The sequence below is a fragment of the Solanum stenotomum genome, chromosome 2 (genome assembly GCF_019186545.1).
Source record: "Solanum stenotomum isolate F172 chromosome 2, ASM1918654v1, whole genome shotgun sequence".
NCBI lineage: Eukaryota > Viridiplantae > Streptophyta > Magnoliopsida > Solanales > Solanaceae > Solanum > Solanum stenotomum.
The window spans coordinates 17,044,047-17,068,073 of NC_064283.1; positions in this window are offsets into that span (position 1 = coordinate 17,044,047).

A 24,027-nucleotide genomic window follows, 5' to 3' on the forward strand; every position below is an offset into this window, starting at 1 on the left:
TGATTTTGAAATGTTTTGTGGGGTAATAGGACACCCGCAAAGTTAAGGTGTCTTTTTGAAAATTCGGAATAACTTCAGGTGTCTTTTTGCCTTGTCTCTAATAATAATAATATTAATAATAATAATAATAGTAATACTAATAATAATAATAATAACAATAATAGTAATACTAGTAATAATAATAATAATAATAATAGTCATAATAATAATAATAATAATAATATTAATAATAATAATAATAATCATAATCATAATAATAATAATCATAACAATAATAATCTTAATCATAATAATAATAATAATAATAATAATAATAATAATAATAATAATAGTAATAGTGATCCTGTATCGTTGGTATCAGAGCCTAGGAAAGTTCATGGTATATATATAATTGATGTGAAGAATTTTGGCATAGATATTTTCTCCCTTTTATGGATCAAGAAGATATTAAAAGCACTCGACTAGAAGAGGTAGATATACCTCAAAACCTTGATTTGTTAAACAAATGGACTATTCCGAAAGTTAATATAAAAACCATTTATGATTATGGTTGGTTTGATAAGATTTCTAATAAACAGTTGATTAAAACAACTGAACAATCCTTGGCGTTAAACTCGTCCGAACAAACTATTCGTTTATTAAATAAGTGTGATATTGAATTATATAAATCTCAGTATAAATTTTTGCATATTGGCATGGTTTAAATTGCTTTTAAACCTCTAACTCTTAAAGGGTTACCAGAGACTTTCTTAGCTGCTCTACGAGATGCGAGGAATTTAAATTTTCGTCAATCCTTGATGGTTTCGATAGAATCTACGGTGGCTTATGGTCCAGTTTATTTTAATGCTCAGCCCAATTTGCAGTTATCTTTGACTGATCCTAATATATTAGATGCTTTAACCTTGAATGTTAAAACACATGGTTATAACTATGCACCTGGATCTGAATTAATTTGCTTGTCGTATAGAATCTATTATAAATTACTTGCTACTTTGAATCCTAGATGTAAGTTATATGATACATCTGATCAAACTATTTTAGTAGAAACTAATTTCGCCAGATCTAAGGTCACTACTAGAAGACCTATAAAATGGGAAGAAATTAAATTTCCTACCACTTGGATTTTAGATTCTGTTATACCTCTTGAGCAAATGACCGATGCTGTCACTAATTCAGAATATTCTCATATTAGTCAAAATTCCGATGGAAAAATCTGTACACAGTTTGATGAAAAAAATATTTCTTATAGTAGACATTCTTTTGCTTCTGATAGAAGACTGGCTATTCAACATATTTCTCCGATAGAACCTTGTTATGGTCCAGCTAGAAATCGCGCTGTTTCATTACACACTTTATCAACAGTTATATCTGCAGAAAAACAAAAAATAAAATTGATCCTCGGTTAAACATTGTTCAAACGAATGACAAAGCATCTGATATTTCTGATAAGGATATTCCCTCTGTATCCGAGATGGATTTTAATCTTAATGATACTTAATGATGAGTGAACATCAAATTGATTTTAGTCCAGATTCACTAGCAAGAAAATATACTCAAAACGAATTTTAAAATGAAAAATGGAACCGGTTTAAAACATGGTTTTTTGACACTTACAGTAAAGAAGATTTAAATAATATTTCTCAAGAGTTTTATGAAACTTGTGCATTACATAATCATATTATGTTTTTGTGCCTTGGTTTATACCCACTTATTTGCCTTTATTCATCAACGTTCTTGAACAATCTTACAAAGATGAATCGGGTAATATTATTCAATTCATTTATCCTCCTCATGCTCCGTTTATTTTACCAAATAATACTGGTATTACTTTTACTACTTTTCATAAATTTATTGATAATGATGTCGTCGCAGTAAGTATAAATGAAATTAATCGTCTTATTTCTCAAAATAATTATTTGGGTCTATATGTAAAAATTATTGGTGAACATATTTGTTCTCTAGACTAAAAATTAGATAGCCTGTCTAATCTGATTGTTCAAATTGATAGTAAGCTAAAATCTGCTAAACAAGTTTCGGAACAGGCTTCTTCGTCAAAACAGCCTGATGTTCATATTCAAAGGCCTCCTGAGATTCAGGACTTTATTCTTAGACCTTTGCACGACCTTGAAACTCTTCTTGATAAAAAGTTTTCTCAATTTGGTGCAAGTGCGAAACCGATAAGTCTCGCTGAAGGTTTTGCAAATAAGATGGAAGCCACTTTTGACTTCGAAACTCAAATGGAAATGGAAGTTAATAAACTTCATGGGTATCCAAAGAAGAATAGTGGTAATACTGCTTATGCTAGAAAACCTAGCATCCAAACATATTACTATCCCAGGCCTACTCCTCAAGATGTTCTAATAGAGGAAAGAGATTGGAATCAAACTAACACTTCTTATAGTGGAAGTGAGATTTATGAATGGAATCTCGATGGGCTAACTGATAGGCAGTTGACGATTATGGTTCATAGGATGCTTATGTATGCTACTATTTGCAAAAGTGTCAATAACATTGACAGGACCATCTGCAAGATGATTATTGCAGGATTTACCGGTCAACTAAGAGGATGGTGGGATAATTATATGCCCTCTGATGCCAGAGCAACAGTAATTAATGCCAAGGCAGCAAATGAAGGTCATGACAATTTAGGCTTTGCCCTTGTTCAAAATAGAGAAGACGCTGTGTATACACTTATTTTGACTATTCTTGAACATATTAGTGGTAGATTTACCAATCAATATGAAACCATTAGATCTCTTCTAAATGGTCTTAGATGTAGACATTTAAGTGAGTTTAGATGGTATAAAGACACTTATTTAAGTCGGGTCATGGAACTTCCCGAAAATGGTTTAGAATTCTGGAAAGCCAAATTTATTGATGGCTTACCTTCTTTATTTGCAGAAAGAGTAAAAAAAACTCTTAGAAATCCTCAAGGAATTATTCCCTATAGTGATTTTACTTATGGAAAGCTTATTGGGGCTTGTACGCAAGAAGGCATAAATTTGTGCAATGAGTTAAAACTCTCAAGACAGCTTAAGATGAATAAGCTTAGAGAAAAGTCTTAATTAGGAGAATTTTGTACTCAATTCGGTTTACCGAATGCTTCCTAAATCACCAACCGAGAAACTTCTAAATCAAAATCTCATAGATCTCATCATAAGAAAAGAAGATCTAGAAGAAGGATTAGAGAAGAAAGAGATAAGCGTAGGACTCATCGTAAATCTCATAGATTTACCTGGAATAGGTCAAGGAAAAATCTTGATAAAGATTAAGTGTTATAAATGTGGAAAATTTGGGCATATAGCTCCAAATTGTAAGCTGGAAAAGCTTAAGACTCTAGAACTTGATGATGATATTCAAGAGAAGATTTATAGTTTTCTATATACTTCTAGTTCCGAATCAAATTATGATGATTCTGAAGCAAGTTATGCAACAGAGGATGAGCAACCTGAGCCTTCTAAGGTTCATCAAGACTCGAATGATGCTTGTAAATGTCATGGTGATATTTGTCACTGCGAACATGATGAATTTTACAAGCTGCAATCTCAGTTTGAAGATATGAATATGTTCACTATCACTGTTGATAATGTGATAGAACTTCTAAAAGAAGTTACCGATAATACTCTTCGTGAAAAGATCATTCAATTGGCTGCTAGTAAAACTAGCTCTTCAACTAGTATTCCTAACGATAAAAAGGTTAAAGATGAGTTTAATTATTCTGCTCCTTATTCATTGTCTGAAGTTCATAATAGACTCTCTTCTAAACAAACCATGATTATTCGTGATACCTCTTTTGATGATTTAAACGGAGAAATTGAACATTTGAAGGAAGAAATTAAATTTCTTAAACAAAACCATATTATTTGTGATCACCGTCTTACTCAGATTGAGTCTGCTAATAGCAAAGGAAAAAATAAGGTTGATGAATCTACTACTGAAGAAAATACTCTTGCCAACACTTTGAATATTGATCCGAAAAAAAAATGTTTTTAGGAATGATGCAAATTGTTACAGCTCATAAATGGTATGTTAAATGTACTATATTAATTGATAATACTTTTTCTATAACTAACATTGCTATGATTGATAGTGGCACTGATGTGAGTTGCATTCAAGAAGGTCTAGTACCTACTAAATATTTTGAAAAAAACAACTCATATGGTTAAATCTGCATCTGGTCATGCTTTGGATATAAAGTATAAATTATCTAACACTCGAATTTTCCAGAATAAAGTTTGTATTCCTCACTTCTTTTTCTTAGTAAAAAATCAGTTATACCCTCCTATTATTCTAGGAACTCCTTTTATAAATGCAATTTATCCTTTTACTAATATAAATGCTAAAGGATTTTCTGCTACTTATAAAAATCAAGATATTAGTTATACTTTTATCACCAAGCCTATTTCTAGAGATATTAATGCTCTAATTGAAATGAAACAAAAGCATATTGATTATTTACAACTTGAGATATTTAGTATGAATATATTCGATACTTTAAAATCTGCTAAAGTACATGAAAAGATTAAACTCATTTCTGAAAAAATGGCCATTGATATTTGTGCTGATCATCCTAGTGCTTTTTGGAATCGAAAAGCATATTGTAACTCTTCCATATGAAGATGATTTCTCTGAAAAAAATATCCCTACCAAATCACGTCCTTGTCAGATGAATACCGAATTGGTCGAATTCTGCAAAAAGGAAATTGATAATTTATTGCAAGGTTTAATAAAACCTTCCAAGTCACCCTAGTCTTGTACTGCATTTTATGTTAATAACGCAGCAGAAAAAGAACGAGGCGTTCCCAGGTTAGTAATTAATTATAAACCTTTAAATAAATTTTTAAAATGGATTACGTATCCTATTCCAAACAAAAGGGATTTATTATCAAGATTATATGATGCTAATATCTTTTCAAAATTTGATTTAAAATCTGGATATTGGCAAATCCAAATATTTAAAGACCATTCTTATAGAACGGCATTTAATGTTCCGTTTGGACAATACGAATGTAATGTAATGCCCTTTGGATTAAAAAATGCTCCATCGGAATTTCAAAAGATTATGAATGATATTTTTAATCCTTATTTGGATTTCATCATAGTTTATATTGATGATATTTTTGTATACTCAAAGACTCTTGAAATACCTATTAAGCATCTTGACACTTTTAAGAAAGTAGTTATTCAAAATGGTTTGGTCATATCTAAACCTAAAATGAGTCTTTTTCAAACATAAATTAGATTTTTGGGTCATTTGATTTGTCAAGGGAAAATGACTCCTATTCAGCGATCTATTGAATTCGCATCTAAATTCCCTGATCCCAACGATACAGGATCACTCACTGACCTGGCGGTGGTTCGCCCAGTCATTGATCAAGCAAGTTAATATTCTTAGAGGTAGTCCAACTAAATAAGAATCAAAATACACAAGAATTTTAACATAGTTTCTCAGACTGCATGGTTTAATTATTTTATCCAAGCAAAGGGCCTGTCAAGAAGCTAATACATGCTTTTATTAAGCCCATGTATTTGATAGTTCTAACCGGGTATGAGGCGCCCTACTTATCAAACTCAATTTCGGGCTAAATATCACGGCTCATCAGACGGAGTCATAAAGACAAAGCTAATAAAAGTAGTACTAGATCTGACTGTACCTCAATCTCAGAACCAAGTCGAGAAGCCATACTAAAATTCTTCTATATTTAAATAAAGCTTAGATCTGTTCATGGTCTATATAAAAGAGAAGTTAGTTATCCGGCATAGATATAAATTTTTAGCCGGACATAGTCACAGCTTCCAGATCGAAGATATAAAAAGATTTAAAATTAAAAGAAGAGAATTAAATTACCTTGTAATAATGGCCAACAGTGTCGAAGAGAAATATCAACAACTTTATTTACTTCCGGCGAACTTCCTGCAAACCGAGAGCTTTACAAACTAAGAGAAACAAACAACTTAAAAAAAACTATTGAAGAGAGAGTGTTTTTCGACGCCCCTCCTTCAAACTATAAAAGACCTTATTTATAGAAGAAAAAGGGATCTATCTACAATGATCTACAGTGGTCTATAGTGATCTACAGTAATCTACAGTGACGGATCTACAGTGATTTACAGTGACCCTGGGTCCCTTATCAATGGGTCCCAAATGTACAGTAACAGTTTTTCTACTGTGGTTTAACAGTGTATCTACTGTTAATCAATAGTGGTCAACTTGTCTTTCCTTTTCAACTCCCGAAGTAAACCTTCTGCTTTAGACAACATATCTTCTGTCATGGGTTTCACCGATTCACAAGGCTGGGCCTCTTGAGCATCATCTACGATATCATCACTTGTTTCACTTCTCATTGAAGTGTCTGATTTTTCATAGTGAGTGATATTGAGGAGTAGATTCCTCCTAATTTCATCCAAATACTCCTTTATTATTTCTTCTTTATTTCCATCTTGAATGGAAATTCTTCTAGCAATATGTTTGACGGAGTTGTCAGCAATTATTCCTTTGTGAGGAATAGTACCATAATCTTGGATTCTTTGAGAAATAGAGTCGAATAATTCTTGGCCATATAATGATTTAGTCATGGGATCCATCTTCATTAATTTATCCCAGAAATTATTATAATAAATCCGATATAAGCATGGAATTTGTTCTTCAGTAAAACCTTCTTCCGGGTTCCATTTATGGATCCATGGAATCGAGAATTCTATGAAGAAATAAATTTGTTCAATTTGTTCTATATAACAAACATGATCTGAGTGGTATAAATCATTAAGGTTTGGTGAAACCTTAACCCAGTTTTTGTATAACTTTAAAAAGGGATCAGGTAAAATCTTTACCGTCGGTCCGTGGTATGACCACCAGTTCAAGAACCAGTTAGGAATTGGGTCAACAAATATCTTTGCACATACCTTGATAAACCAAGTATGTTTATGCCTTTCATTGTTATAATAAAGGACTTTGCTGAAAGCATTAATATAATCCCAATAAGTTAAATTGGTAGGGATTTTATTGAGGCTGATCTGCCTTTCTTTCATTCAGGATATACCCCAATCTTCAATTGATATAATCTGCTTTATGATCATTTTGGAGAAGTTATAAATGTTCTTGCTGGTGTTATAACCTGAGAAGTGCTGAACACTACATGTATTCGTTAAAATGGTCTCGTAATACAAGAGGGTTTTGTATGACTCTCCAGGGAAGTATAATCCGTTAAGTAAATATCGCTGGAATATCTTCCAGGGTTCTTCTTTTCTCTATATCTCAGAGTTTTCAATAAGAAATATAATTTCTTTCTTTACTACCCTTTCATAGGATCTAATATCATCAACCTCTTCTTTTGCCACCGATGCAAAAATATCACTTTGCTTTTGAGATAAACATGCTCTCAGTTGGGCATATAATGGATTATTCTCTGGAATATCATCCAGATGTATCGAATAAGTAGCTTCTTTTGAAGAACTTGTTAGTTTTACCAAGCTCATTCCTCCCCTTTGTATAATTGGAGAGCTGGATGATGATCCGTATGAAGATCCTGATGTTTTTGAGGAGGATGATCTTCCCCTTCCGCGAGTATAACTGCCCCTTCGTCTAGCCTTGGTTACCCAAGGATGATCCATTCTGCAAACATAACATTTAGTTTTAATCATTTAAAAGGTCATAAACTTCAGAACAATAAAATCTTTCATATAACTCTTGTTCAATCATGTAATTAGTGATGATATCCATCACCATTCCGTTTATAATTCTCCATAAAATACGTTCCTGTAAATCTCTATTAAGAGGAACTTCCTTCAAAATTGTAACCAAAGTAATATCAGTAAAGAAGTCAAGAAAACCCATTTTTTTAAGAAGAAAGATATTCTCTAGATAAGAAGTCTCGGAGGGAATTATCACTTCCTTTTTTATAATGAATTTCGAAATCGAAAGGGGCTAATTGTGCCTGCCACCTAGCAAATATTAATTTGGATGCATCATGTTTAAAATATTTATCAAACATATATTTGACTGATTGAGCATCTGTTTTTATCACAAATTTCTGATTGTAAAGATCATCCTGAAATTTTAAAACATATTTAACGATAGTTAACATTTCATGAGCTACCGTTGCATATTTTTTCAGAGCATCGCTCCATTTTCCTGAATGAAACCGAATAAGGTATTCATTTTTATCATGCGGGTTAATCTGTTTTAATATTCCACCATAAACTATATTGGACGCATCTGTCTCAACGATCTTTGGCCAAGCAGGATTAGCAAGGGTTAAACAAGGCAAAGATTTAACTCTTTCTTTAATAGTCTTTACAAGATCTGTGAGACTAGTAGTCCAAGGCTTCTTATGATCATTTTTTAGCCTGTCGTATAACAGAGCTAAATCTCGAGACAAATATTTGTAAAAGGGGGAAATGTAATTTAAACTTCCCAGAAATCGCTGCAATTGCGTCCTATCTGTAATAATATCAGGGAATTTAGATGTGAATTCAATAGATCGCTGAATAGGAGTCATTTTCCCTTGACAAATCAAATGACCCAAAAATCTAATTTATGTTTGAAAAAGACTCATTTTGGGTTTAGATATGACCAAACCATTTTGAATAACTATTTTCTTAAGAATATCTAGATGCTTAATATGTATTTCAAGAGTCTTTGAGTATACCCAAAATATCATCAATATAAACTATGATGAAATCCAAATAAGGATTAAAAATATCATTCATAATCTTTTGAAATTCCGAGGGAGCATTTTTTAATCCAAAGGGCATTACATTCCATTCGTATTGTCCAAACGGAACATTAAATGCCGTTCTATAAGAATGGTCTTTAAATATTTGGATTTGCCAATATCTAGATTTTGAATCAAATTTTAAAAAGATATTAGCATCATATAATCTTGATAATAAATCCCTTTTGTTTGGAATAGGATACCTAATCCATTTTAAAATTTATTTAAAGGTTTATAATTAATTACTAACCTGGGAACGCCTCGTTCTTTTTCTGCTGCGTTATTAACATAAAATGCAGTAAAAGACCAGGGTGACTTGGAAGGTTTTATTAAACCCTTTTGCAATAAATTATCAATTTCCTTTTTGCAGAATTCGACCAATTCGGTATTCATCTGACAAGGACGGTAGGGATATTTTCTTCAGAGAAATCATATTCATATGAAAGAGTTACAATATGATTTTTCCGATTCCAAAAAGCACTAGGATGATCAGCACAAATATCAATGGCCAATTTCTCAGAAATGAGTTTAATCTTTTCCTGTACTTTAGCGGATTTTAAAGTATCGAATATATTCATACTAAATATCTCAAGTTGTAAATAATCAACATGCTTTTGTTTCATTTTAATTAGACCATTAATATCTCTAGAAATAGGCTCAGTGATAAAAGTATAACTAATATCTTAATTTTTATAAGTAGCAGAAAATCCTTTAGCATTTATATTAGTAAAAGGATAAATTGCATTTATAAAAGGAGTTCCTAGAATAATAGGAGGGTATAACTGATTTTTTACTAAGAAAAGAAGTGAGGAATACAAACTTTATTCTGGCAAATCCGAGTATTAGATAATTTAAACTTTATATCCAAAGCATGACCAGATGCAGATTTAACCATATGAGTTGTTTTTTTCAAAATATTTAGTAGGTACTAGATCTTTTTGAATGCAACTCACACCAGTGCCACTATCAATCATAGCAATGTTAGTTATAGAAAAAGTATTATCAATTAATATAGTACATTTAACATACCATTTATGAGTTGTAACAATTTGCATCATTCCTAAAAACATATTTTGTTTCGGATCAATATTCAAAGTGTTGGCAAGAGTATTTTCTTCAGTAGTAGATTCATCAACCTTATTTTTTTCTTTGCTATTAGCAGACTCAATCTGAGTAAGACGGTGATCACAAATAATATGGTTTTGTTTAAGAAATTTAATTTCTTCCTTCAAATGTTTAATTTCTCCTTTTAAATCATCAAAAGAGGTATCACGAATAATCATGGTTTGTTTAGAAGAGAGTCTATTATGAACTTCAGACAAGGAGTAAGGAGTAGAATAATTAAACTCATCTTTAACCTTTTTATCGTTAGAAATACTAGTTGAAGAGCTAGTTTTACTAGCAGCCAATTGAATGATCTTTTCACGAAGAGTATTATCGGTAACTTCTTTTAGAAGTTCTATCACATTATCAGCAGTGATAGTGAACATATTCATATCTTCAAACTGAGATTGCAGCTTGTAAAATTTATCATGTTCGCAGTGACAAATATCACCATGACATTTGCAAGCATCATTAGAATATTTATGAACCTTAGAAGGCTCAGGTTGGTCATCCTCCGTTGCATAACTTGATTCAGAATCATCATAATCTTATTCGGAACCAGAAGTATATAGAAAACAATAAATCTTCTCTTGAATATCATCATCAAGTTCTAGAGTCTTAAGCTTTTCCAGCTTACAATTTGGAGCTATATGCCCAAATTTTCCACATTTATAACACTTAATCTTATCAAGATTTCGGCTTGACCTATTCCTGGTAAATGTATGAGATTTACGATGAGTCCTATGCTCATGTCTTTCTTCTCTAGTCCTTCTTCTAGATCTTCTTTTCTTATGATGAGATCTATGAGATTCTGATTTAGAAGTTTCTCGGTTGGTGATTTTGGAAGCATTCGGTAAACTGAATTGAGTACAAAAATCTCCTAATTGAGACTTTTCTCTAAGCTTATCCATCTTAAACTGTCTTAAGAGTTTTAACTCATTGCACAAATTTATGCCTTGTTGCGTACAACCCCCAATAAGCTTTCCATAAGTAAAATCACTATAGGGAATAATTCCTTGAGGATTTGTAAGAGTCTTTTTTACTCTTTCTGCAAATAAAGAAGGTAAGCCATCAATAAATTTGGCTTTCCAGAATTCTAAACCATTTTCGGGAAGTTCCATGACCCGACATAAATAAGTGTCTTTATACCATCTAAACTCACCTAAATGTCTACATCTAAGACCATTTAGAAGAGATCTAATGGTTTCATATTGATTGGTAAATCTACTACTAAAATGTTCAAGAATAGTCCAAATAAGTGTATACACAACGTCTTCTCTTATTTGAACAGGGGCAAAGCCTAAATTGTCATGACCTTCATTTGCTGCCTTAGCATTAATTACTGCTGCTCTGGCATCAGAGGGCATATAATTATCCCACCATTCTCTTAGTTGACCGGTAAATCCTGCAATAATCATCTTGCAGATGGTCCTATCAGTGTTATTGATACTTTTGCAAATAGTAGCATACATAAGCATCCTATGAACCATAATCATCAATTGCCTATCAGTTAGCCCATCGAGATTTCATTCATAAATCTCACTTCCACTATAAGAAGTGTTAGTTTGATTCCAATCTCTTTCCTCTATTAAAACATCTTGAGGAGTAGGCCTGGGATATTAATATGTTTGCATGCTAGGTTTTCTAGCATAAGCAGTATTACCACTATTTTTCTTTGGATACCCATGAAGTTTATTAACTTCCATTTCCATTTGAGTTTCGAAGTCAAAAGTGATTTCCATCTCATCTTCAAAATCTTCAGCGAGACTTATCAGTTTTGCACTTGCACCAAATTGAGAAAACCTTTTATCAAGAAGAGTTTCAAGGTCGTGCAAAGGTCTAAGAATAAAGTCCTGAATCTCCGGAGTCCTTTGAATATGAACATCAGGCTGTTTTGACGAAGAAGCATGTTCCGAAACTTGTTTAGCAAATTTTATCTTACTATCAATTTGAACAATCAGATTAGACAGGCTATCTAATTTTTTGTGTAGAGAACAAATATGTTCACCAATAACTTTGACATATAGACCCAAATAATTATTTTGAGTAATCAGACGATTAATTTAATTTATACTTACTGCGGCGACAACATTATCAATAAATTTATGAAAAGCAGTAAATGTAATACCAGTAATATTTGGTAAAATAAACGGAGCTTGGGGAGGATAAATGGATTGAATAATATTACCCGATTCATCTTTGTAAGATCGTTCAAGAACGTTAATGAATAAAGGCAAATAAGTGGTTATAAACCAAGGCACAAAAACACAATATGATTATGTAATGCACAAGTTTCATAAAACTCTTGAGAAATATTATTTAAATCTTCTTTACTATAAGTGTCAAAAAACCAAGTTTTAAACCGGTTCCATTTTTCATTTAAAAATTCGTTTTGAATATATTTTCTTGCCAGTGAACCTGGACTAAAATCAATTTGATGTTCACTCATCATTAAGTATCATTAAGATTAAAATTCATCTCGAATAGAGAAGGAATATCCTTATCAGAAATATCAGATGCTTTATCATTCGTTTGAACAGTGTTTAACCGAGGATCAATTTTTATTTTTTGTTTTTCTGCAGATATAACTATTGATAAAGTGTGTAATGAAGCAGCGCGATTTCTAGCTGGACCATAACAAGGTTCTATCGAAGAAATATGTTGAATAGCCAGTCTTCTATCAGAAGCAAAAAAATGTCTACTATAAGGAATACTTTTTTCATCAAACTGCATATAGATTTTTCCATCGGAATTTTGACTAATATGAAAATATTCTGAATTAGTGACAGCATCGGTCATTTGCTCAAGAGGTATAACAGAATCTAAAATCCAAGTGGTAGGAAAATTAATTTCTTCCCATTTTATAGGTCTTCTAGTAGGGACCTTATATCTGGAGAAATTAGTTTCTACTAAAATAGTTTGATCAGATGTATCATATAACTTACATCTAGGATTCAAAGTAGCAAGTAATTTATAATAGATTCTATACGACAAGCAAATTAATTCAGATCCAGGTGCATAGTTATAACCATGTGTTTTAACATTCAAGGTTAAAGCATCTAATATATTAGAATCAGTCAAAGGTAACTGCAAATTGGGCTGAGCATTAAAATAAAATGGACCATAAGCCACCGTAGATTCTATCGAACCTATCAAGGATTGACGAAAATTTAAATTCCTCGCATCTCGTAGAGCAGCTAAGAAAGTCTCTTGTAACCTTTTAAGAGTTAGAGGTTTAAAAGCAATTTGAACCATGCCAATATGCAAAAATTTATACTGAGGTTTATATAATTCAATATCAATCTTATTTAATAAACGAATAGTTTGTTCGGACGAGTTTAACGCCAAGGATTGTTCAGTTGTTTTAATCAACTGTTTATTAGAAATCTTATCAAACCAACCATAATCATAAATGTTTTTTATATTAACTTTCAGAATAGTCCATTTGTTTAACAAATCAAGGTTTTGAGGTATATCTACCTCTTATAGTCGAGTGATTTTAATATCTTCTTGATCCATAAAAGAGAGAATATATCTATGCCGAAATTCTTCACATCAATTATATATATACCATGAACTTTCCTAGGCTCTGATACCAACGATACAGAATCACTATTACTATTATTACTATTATTATTATGATTAAGATTATTATTGTTATGAATATTATTATTATGATTATTATTATTACTATTATTATTATTATTATTATTAATAATAATAATAGTAATAATAATAATAATAATAACAATAATAATATTAATAATAATAATAATAATAATAATCATAATAATAATAATAATCATAACAATAATAATCTTAATCATAATAATAATAATAATAATAATAATAATAGTAATAAATAAGCATACAGTATCATTACCTTGCCAATATATATTTATAGGTATTTCCAAATACTCAATAAATACCTATCTATCTCAATGCTACAAAACCTATGAAGGTATGCCATGAAATTAATGGGGTAAACTATACCAAAATGACAAGCACGCTATGTAAAGCAACTTCTGAGTTGAAAGAATCATATCCATGGAGAATTTAGGGACTTTCCTTATAATTTTCTATGAAATTTGGTTGATTTTTTTGAGTTAAAATGAAGCTAAAACATCTTATATAAAGCTAAACCGACATAAGGGCTAGGGGCCACCTTGATGTACTTAGTTGTACAATATTATGAAAATGTGAATATCTCTCTATTCTAAGGCAAAGACTTTGTCCTAAGTAGGGGCACATGGTGTTTGGGTACCAAGAGTGTAGTCTGCTAGTGTGGCTCCTTGCTAATTCTCCACCTATGAATGTTAGGCTAGTTATGTCTTTGAGGAGCAAAAGATGTTGGGTCCCCCAGGTTAAATCGTGCTTTGGGAAAGGATGCCCACTAGTTTCTTGTGAGTTACTAACCTCAAGATGGTTGAGTCACATCGTGTTGACACTACTTTCTAGATATATGGATTAGTGAAGTAGTGTGGAGATCCTATCTAAAATGCAGGCCAACTGGGTCACCTTCGATAACCTGGGATCAGTTCTCTAAGGGTTTCTTAGAGGAATATGTAACCTAGCAGCTTGAGGGAGAGGTTATGGGATAGGTTTACAGATCTGTCGTAGGGATTGATGTCGGTTTTGAGTATGAGCTGTGATTCCACAAGCTAGCCATATATAAAGCTATTATTATGCCGACAGAGAATGAATGGATACATAGATTAATTAAAGAGTTGGGTTTACCCCTTTGGTTTTCTGTAGAGCATTGGGCTATTTGTTTCTTTAGGTAGTAGATCATAAATCCACAATTGAGATGATATGTTGCGAGGTATATTGAGGTAGTGAAAGGAGGCCCCACTATCAAGGTGGTTTCAGCAAATCTCTGTCTCGTGGTAGCGGTTTCCCAAGAAGAGGTTACCCATAGATTACAGATGGTGGCTTTGCAGGTAGTAGTGGATAGGGAAACCAGGCTTCAAGTTAGACTTCTTAGGGTTTGCAATCGAGGTATTCAGACCATGGTGGTCATTTTATTTTAGCCGAGTCATCTCAACAAGTTTCTTCTTGTAGGGCTTGTTATGATTAGGGTGCGTTGGGCCACTTTGCTAGAGATTGCCTAATGGTTGGTCATTGAAGGCAACAGAGTCAGTAGGTTCAGGCCCTCAGGCTCTAGTAGAGTTAGTAAGACATGTTGCACAAGTTAGTAAGGGTACTCCCTAGGGTGTTAGAGGTGGTCTTCAGTTTGCAGGTCGTCGAGTTGGATGAGTCCATATGTATGCTTTTCTAGGTAGGCTAGAGGTAACGGCTCAAATGTTGTCATCATAGGTACTGTCTTTTCCTCTCATTGATGAGTCCTGGATTTGGATAGATTTAGTGTCCTCAAATGCTTAATTTGTGCCGATAACTATTGTTAAATCCTTGATTTTCAGGTATATGGATTGAGAAACAAAGCAAGGATACTAACATGCCAAAAGGAACAAAACAAGCTGAAGAAATGAAGAAGGGCGAGCCTGAGGATCGCCAAGACCTCTCGGCGTGTCGCTGAGTGGCTCATCTACTGCCTAAAGTTCCAGTGTGCCAAGCCCTGAAGGAAAGAACCTAATTAGCGACGAAAATGAGCCGTTTGTGAAGCCAGAATAGATCGCCCAAAGTTAAAAACCTTGAGGATGTTGAATGCCAAGGCGAAAATGCGATGGAAGAGGTCAAAGGGCGGCTTGCCGACTTACTTCACCGACTGCCTTTCGTGGCTTATTTTAGGCAACTATAAATTATATTTTGAACATTTTAGTTAGCATCTTGGAACTTATCTTGAGTATTATTTTGTATTAGAATATTTAGAATTATTCTCTCTATAGTTTTTCCTTAGCTTTGAAGGATTGAAAAAAATCACTTTTGAGAAATTGGAAGTGAGTCTTTGAGATTCATCAAATTGGAGCATTGTAAGGATGAAATCACCCTTACCCAGTTCATGGATAATCAATTTGGTAAATGTTTTTACCTTTTTATAATGTCTAGAAAAAACCCCAAATTCTTGGGGTGTGATCATATGATTATGGGCTGATTTAGTTTACGGGTATTACTAATTGTTAGTTTAAATGCTATTTAAAAGTGAGTTTAATCATTTATTATGGTTTAATTTAAGAATTTTAGTTACAAATGCAGTTCTGTGTTTGTGTTTTGGCTTGCTCGAGAGAGAGGTTTTAGAACAAAGCTTTTTGATTTATCGTTTTTAGGTATTGGGTTGATCTGGGTTTAGATCGAGAGAGTCGATCCTAAACCCAATTCCACACATTTAGCTCGAGGGAATGAATGAATTGAGGTGTGGGCTGCTCTTAATTTGCATGCTTGTTGATGTTCGAAATAAATTACTTCCCTTATAGTCTATACTACTCACTAGTATCTAGTTGTTTACTAATAGTTGCAATTACCCAGATGCATGTGTTTGCCTATAATCGATCACATCCAAAGAATCCTTCTTATTATTGTTAATACATAGTGTTTGTGACTGTTTGTACTTCCTATTTGAATTTGAACACGTACTTCTCCATGTGGGATTCGACCCCAATTCAATTGTTGGGTTTTATACTGCTTAACGATCATTCACACCTAGAATTGGATGAGGTATGTTTGAAACATTAATCAAAATGACGCCGCTGTCGGGGAGTGGCGTTGTTTGAAATTCTTTTGGTGAAGTTGAATTGTGTTCTTTTAGACATAGTTGAATTTACTTACTTTTAGTTTTGGTTTTGTGTTGCTTGTGTTAAAATAGAAGAGGAAATGAGTGTAAATGGGAGTAATGGTAGCCAATTGGGCCACTAAGAAGACATTGGGAATCTCATTAATGTCAATGACCGGAATGTCAAAGACCCAAATCTAGTGGGTGGTGTTGGTGCTATTCGTTTACCTCCGGGTGAAGGAAACGATGTGTTTCACATTACAAGCACCATGTTGCAGCTCTTACAATTGAAAGGTTTGTTTGGTGGGCTGGCTCATGAGGATCCCCATGAGCATATTAGGAATTTTGTTGATGTTTGTGGAATGTTCTCCTTTAAGAACATATCTCGAGAATCGGTCCGACTGAGGTTGTTCCCATTTTCTCTAATGGGAGAGGCAAGCAAGTGGTTGGCCAAGTTGCCAAGAGATTCTATCACTTCTTGGATGGAGCTGATCACAATGTTTCAAGTGAGATTTTTTTCCCCGTTACAGATGATGATACTAAGGGATAGTACTCAAAGTTTCAAGTGATTGGAGGGAGAGCAAATCCATGAGACGTGGATGAGGTTTAAGAAACTGGTGCTGCAGTGCCCTACCCATGGACTTCCAGATAAGGTTCTTTATAGATGTCGTGATTTGATAAACAGAGGAGTGGTTGACCAACTCTCTCCGGGTGGAATAATGCGACAACCCTACACAATAGAGTCCCAACCCCTTGACTGCATGGCCAAAAGAAATAGGGCAGAGCCTAATCGTGAAAACCGTCTCTCCTCTCTCTTGTAAAATGACAAAAGAATTGTTCATAAGGGAGCAAGAGAGAGACTAGAACTTGGCCAAACTGCTAACTAAGTTATAAACCTTGCCCAAAAATGTCATGGACTTGGAAGGGCTGTATAATCATTAAGTAAACTTCCTAGCCAATCTAGGAGGAAATTATAATGCAAAATCCTCAAGGCTGGGAGGCAACAAAGGATGTAATAGAGAGGGGGAGAAGAATAGGTATGTTTCTCCCCATGAGCATAAAAAACCCAAGGACTCTAAGGGAAGCTGGATAGATTATATGCTCTCACACATTCTCAACAAAGTCGAAGAGTCAACCAAAGTGTTTTAAGACATGAAAAAAAATATCTCGACTCTCCAGCAGCTAGGGACCTCTCATTCCATCTCTATTAAGTAGTTGGAGACCCAAATAGGTCAAATTTCTTCACATCTTTACCCAAGACAACAAGAGGGGTTGCCTAGTGATACTCTGACAAACCCCAAGAATGAAACTTGAATGGGTACTTGCGTCGTGCCACAACGTTAACTAAGGCGCTTTTTGGAAGGCAACCTAAGTTTTAATACTTTGTGTTTGTTTTTGGAATAACATTTGTTGATTGTGCAGGTTGAAAAGTGGAATATATTTGAAAAGTGTACATTGGTGAGCCAAGAGTCCAGTTGGCGACTCACCGAAGAGGTCGGTGAGCCCGATTTGGACCACCATTGGACTCACAAAAATAGCAGGTGGGAGTCTGTAAAACTCGGCGGTCCTAGGGACGAATTGGCGAGACCAATTTTGTTCACCGTTTGGACCCCCAAATTAATTGGAGGTCCTGTAAAACTCGTTGAGGAAAGTCACCACTCGGCTAGGACGACTAATACCATCAAAAGTGCTGCGAACTGAAAGGTTTTAAAAGGCCAAATGGTTCAAATTTTCAAAATCTTTCATATTCCCTCATTTTAGCCTCGTACAATTTCACCCACACTCTAGATTTTCTATATTTTTGCATTTTTATCACTTTTGGCTCTTGATCTCATGCTTGGATTTGGATTTCATTACCGCCTATCTTTTCAAATTCTTCATTCGGTAAAAAGGTTGGTTTTTCGAACCTTGAACTCTTGATTTGTAGTTGAACACAAGTGCATTTGGTAAAATTGTGTTGATGTGTGCTGGGCCTGTTCTAAAATCATAGTTGATGTGTTAAATTTGCCCATCGTAGTTTCATAATTATGCTTAAATTATTGGTTTCCTGAGTTTTGTGCTTTAAAATTGACAATAAATTGTTGGGTTGCGTTAACTTTTTGTTGGGTCTAGTAGGGTGAAGTCTCAGTAACCCCCAATTGTGCTAAATGACGTACTTTGCCCAATGATGGTGCATTTGATGTCATTCTTAAGGGCAAAAGTCGTTAAATGGCCAATTTTGCCAAACCGGGGGAAGTCTGAGTACCCCAGTGGAATGGGTCGAATGGGTTTTAGTCTAATTGAATAAGTGTGTAGTGTGATTTTGAATTCGGGGGCTGCGGGATTGAATTTAGGAAATAGGTTAAAATTTGGCACGTTGGGCAATTCGGCAAGCTAGGTTGAACTCACCGAGCTGTTCAACGATTCGCAAGATTTGAGTCTGTAAATTTCAGTGGGGTCTCCAACTGCTTGATTAAAACTGAATGGGAGGTAACGGTCTGGCTGAGGGTGGAAACATCCTTTTTCATGCCTTTCAGCATTTTGTCCGACCCTTCAACTTTGTTGAGGATGCGTGAGAGCATATCCTCAGACCTACTACCCTCTGAGTCCTTTGGCTTTTGGCGTTCATGGGGGAGGGGGGCACATATCTGTCTTTCTCCCCATCTTTCCAATTAGGATTTCAGTCTCTCCATTCTCTATCCTTGCATACTTCATCTCTAACCCAACCTTGATTTCCACCATTCCTTGGGTAGTTTGAAAGATAACCACCACCTTGGTTGGCTAGGAAGTTTACCTCTTCATTATACAAGGCGTCGAAACTTGCCTCTTCAGGAATTGCGCACCCGACCCCCACAACATTGACACCACGGGTACTAGTCCCCATGACATTTTTGGATAGAATTTCAAGATGTGTCATGATCTTGGCCATATTTTGATCTCTCTCATTGTCTTTTTCAACCTGCTCCTTAGATAGCTGAAATGTGACCGGTGAGACTTGATCTTCGCGGGTGTACCACACTCTGTTGATGGTTGTCATACCATCAAGGAGTTGAACTGCCACTCTGTATGGTTGCTGCATTCAGCCTCCCGGTTAGTGTTGGTTAGCGACACCCTTGTTTACCGAGCCTAGACTCTGGTAGAAGTATTGAAGTAGCACATTGTCAGGAAGACCATGTGTTGGGCATTGTTACACCAGTTTTTTAAATCCGAGCCAGGTTTCGTGCAGTGGTTCGCCGTTCAGATGCTTGAAGCTTTCGATGCTATCCTGAATAGTCATCATCTTTGAGGAAGGGAAAAATCGCACATTGAATGCATTCACCAACTCCTCCCACGAAGTGATTGAGTTACGTGGCAACTCAGCTAACCACTTGCACGCCTCACCCATCAATGAGAAAGGAAATAACCTCAATCGAACTGATTCCTGAGAAATGTATTTGAATGGGAATGGTCCACACACGTCTATGAAGTTTCGAAGATGCTCGTGTGGGTCCTTATGAGCTAATCCGCTGAAAATCCCCTTTAGTTGCAGAAGCTGCAACATGGTGCTTTTTATGAGGAATATTGTGTTTCGTTCTGCTCGGGGCAGACAAATAGATCCAACACCTCCCTTGAGATGCGGATCATTGATATTTGGTACTTGGACATCATAGAGATTTCTGATGTCATCCTGATGTCCCACCTGGCTCCCGTTACTACCGTTGACACTCATGCTTTCTGGAATGTTTCCACAATTAATAAAACACAACTAAAAGTTAAGTTAGTAAACTACAACTAGTAAGAATAGAAATTCTATTAAGCTAAAAAAAATCTCAAATAACACCAATCCTCGGCAGCGGCGCCATTTTGATGTTTATCGTGACCAACGACACTATCCTACGGTATAAGTGTCTACGATCGTCGATAATATAGTAACCCAACCAAGGGTTGGGGTCGTTTCCCAAACAAGCAGTTTTGAGAATCAGTAGCCAATTAGAAATTCGTTTGAATTAGTCGTAGCAAAAAACATTTGTCATAAAATACATTGTAAATTAAAGGGGGTAACACAGAAGTGGCAAATATCAAAAGGGGTTTTGTAATAAGTGATAAAACAACAAAATAAACAAGAAAATCAAGTATGGGGAATGTTCTTGGGATGTGACCACAATACAAGTTAAGATAAATCGTAGGGTACATGCTTTCAATAGGAAATTTGCAAGACAATAGTGACTAGGCTAAGCTTTAAATGGAAATAAGTCCCTCTCGGGCAACTTACCCCGTTTCAAATGTGTTCCTCTCGGACACCCATTTTCCGCATGAAGACCGGCCTATGCCTTACCCCACTCACTCTCTCGAGATGAGTGTTAGGATATGGGACTAAGGCTCACCCTCTCGGGCTAAACCTCATTTCGACTCACTGCTTAGGCCATCAGTCTAGTGGTTTTGGTTTCGCGACCTCTCTCCCAGGCATGCCGAAAAAACATGGGTGGCTTTGTATTTGGGACTACAAACCCTTTAGATTAAATCACAACCACTAGGTAAAATCACCATTAAAATACATCTAACCTATCAGCAAGCAAGACCCAACAAGAATACCAACCCATATTTGCTAAATCACACCCCAAGAATGGGGTTTTTTTAGCCATAATCAAGAACTAAGAAATTATACCTAACATGACAAAGAAATCAACTGGGTATAAGAAATTAAACCTTGAATTAAGCTACGGAAGAAGAATAAAGAAGACCCACTTCCAACTTGGTGAAGATGAACTCCTTTCTTCAAGTTTCCACAAAACCCTCTCAAAAACTTGAGAGAAAAATATAGAAAAATACTATAGACTAATAATAATTTTTACTCTAAAATGTTCCACTACAAGAAAAAGCTTTATTTAAGGCCAATATTTAGGGACGAGTTAATAATCCCGCCTCTAAAAGTACATATATTGGGACGAGATTTTATTTCGGTCTTAAATTCCATATGTTATTGTGAAGGTCCCAAATCCGGTCTTTAGAAAAAGTAGTAGCTGGTCCCAAATTAAAATTTAGGGGTCTTGAGAAATATATTAAAAGGCGGGAACTAATGAAAAGTTAAAAAAAGTCATCTATTTTCACCAAAATTAGGCACCTAAAATTTCATTACTAATTAAAATTCTAAAAGGAAAAGAAAAAAAAAGGTGCTTCAGTTTGTTTCTCAAAATATATCATGAAATTAAAAAACCTTAGCTAGGAACGATCATCCCTAACATCTCTTTCTTTACAGCGATCTGTGTTAGCTCTCAACTAAAAATCTGTGTTTTCTCAAAATAGATAAAGCACAGGTCGATCTACCTAGCTAGCAACAAACGTAACCCAGGTCTCATCGATTAGTATTTAATCTGTGTTTTCTCATAACAGAGAAAGAAGAGATCTACCTAGCAGTGATTTCACTCAATCTATATCTTTTGTTCACTCGGATCTCAAGTATGCCTCTACTTCTATGAGTTGATTTGATTTTTTCTGTAAAGTCGATTTGTTGTTTGTTTTGTTCGAGTTGTCACTCTTTTTGTTTGAGTTCTTGTTCTCTAAGACTAGATGCTGATCATTTCTTAAAGAAGATTCAGTTTTGTAGTGTGATATGATCCAAAAAATGAAGGTGATAGATTAGTCCCTAAAGAAGTAAGTGTTCCTAAAGATTAAAAATAATGAACTAAACTTGAAAAGAGGCACTAACAACTCGAGCTAAAACAATATTAAGAGAGAATATAGAGAGAGTTCTGTTCAAATTGAGAAATATGTTATGAGTTACAAGTGAACTATAAACAGAGCAAGTGAGACAAGTGAGATTATAGTATGTTACAACTGAATAAATGAAAAAATGATAGTTTCGTTTGTATCTGAAACTGATGAAATATGTAAAACACAATAGAATTTATGCAAATGACCTCCTGTTCGTGGTGGTGCACATAGAATATTGAAAGAGTGCCAGTTTCGTTTTGAGTCTGAAACTTGGAAAACTCGATAACTTTCAAGAAGATACATTCTAATAGTTGTTTAAAGCATTCTTTCAAATTTTTTTCTAATTGGTTCTCTAATTTCTGTCTACTTGAATATCATCTATGATCCTCTTCTTTGAGTTTTTTTTTTCCTTCTCTAAATTTGATTTGTTGATTGTTTTCTTCTTATAGCATAGTGCTAAAGAATCAATCATATTTTTACGATGAAACTAACTCGAGCTAATGAAAGATGAAGAAAGCAATAGCACTGATGCAAATTACCTCTTGTATATGATGTACATAGTAGGTAGAAACAACAATAGTTTCATTTAGGTTTCAAAACTTGGAAAACTCAAGATTTTCAAGAAGATACGTTCTAATGGTTGCACCATATTTTTTTCTGTTCTTGTAAAGCTGAATCACTAACTTTTTTCTGTTTGTTCAACTTTCTGGTAAGCTTCCTCTTTTGGGAGCTGATTTTTTCTTCTTTTCTATATTTGATTTGGTCGAGTTACACTACTTGTTTTAATTACTCTTCTTCTCTAAGATTAGTTGGTCAATTTTTTTGAAGTATATTCAAGTTTATCGTGTGATAAGATCCCAAAAAGAAGGGGATCAGTCCTAAGAGAAATGACTGCTCCTAAAGAAACAAAACAGTGAGCTACTCTTGAACAGAGGCTCTCACAGGTCATGAGTTAAAAACAATGTTCAGAGAGAAGATACCGGGATTTATATTCTACTAGAGAAATCTATTTTGAAAGTGGTTGCAGTTATGAAAATTGATCCTAATAAGTAACCACGTGCAACTAATTCCTAAAAGATTTCTATCTAACTAAAATAAATTAGTAATTACAAAAGAACCATTGAATTATTATCTACTATAAATGGATCATATCATAGTGTTTTGTGTGTGTCTAAGGAATCGATCATGCTTTTTTACAATCAAATTAACTTGAACTCACAAAAGATGTAAGAAGAAACAAAACAGATACAAATTACCTTATGTGGTGTTGTACATAGAAAGTAGAAATAATGATAGTTACATTTGTGTTACAATTTAGCAAACTCGAGATCTTTCAAGAGATACGTTCTTATAGTTGTACAATATATTAGTCCATTCCTATCAAACTCCATCACCACAAATTTATGAAAAAAACTGTAAATAACAGATTGTAATTAACTGTTAGAAGGTTAAATATACAGTTGAGTTCTTACAGTTATATTTCCTGTGGTTCTATATATAGAAGGTAGAAACAATGATAGTTCTCTTTGGGTTTGAAACTGGACAAACTCGAGATATTTCAAGAAGAAACGTTCTTATACTTGCATGCTACTTATGTGAAGAATAAGCAAATCGTTCAAGCTCTTAAAAATATTCTAAAGGGCGTAGAAAAGAAGGAATGGGAGTGGTTAGTTAAGGAACACTTTTGTTTCGAAAGTTTTCAGGTATATCTAGTGATCTAATAGTCTATATTATTAAAGCAAGCATTTCGCAGCTCATCGTGATATTTAGATGTGAAACTTTTTTTGAAGTTAATAAGCTTTCTTAGATATGAAAGTTTTACCTAACAATACAGGCGAGGAGCAATAGAAATGCAGAAAATCGAGCTAAGTT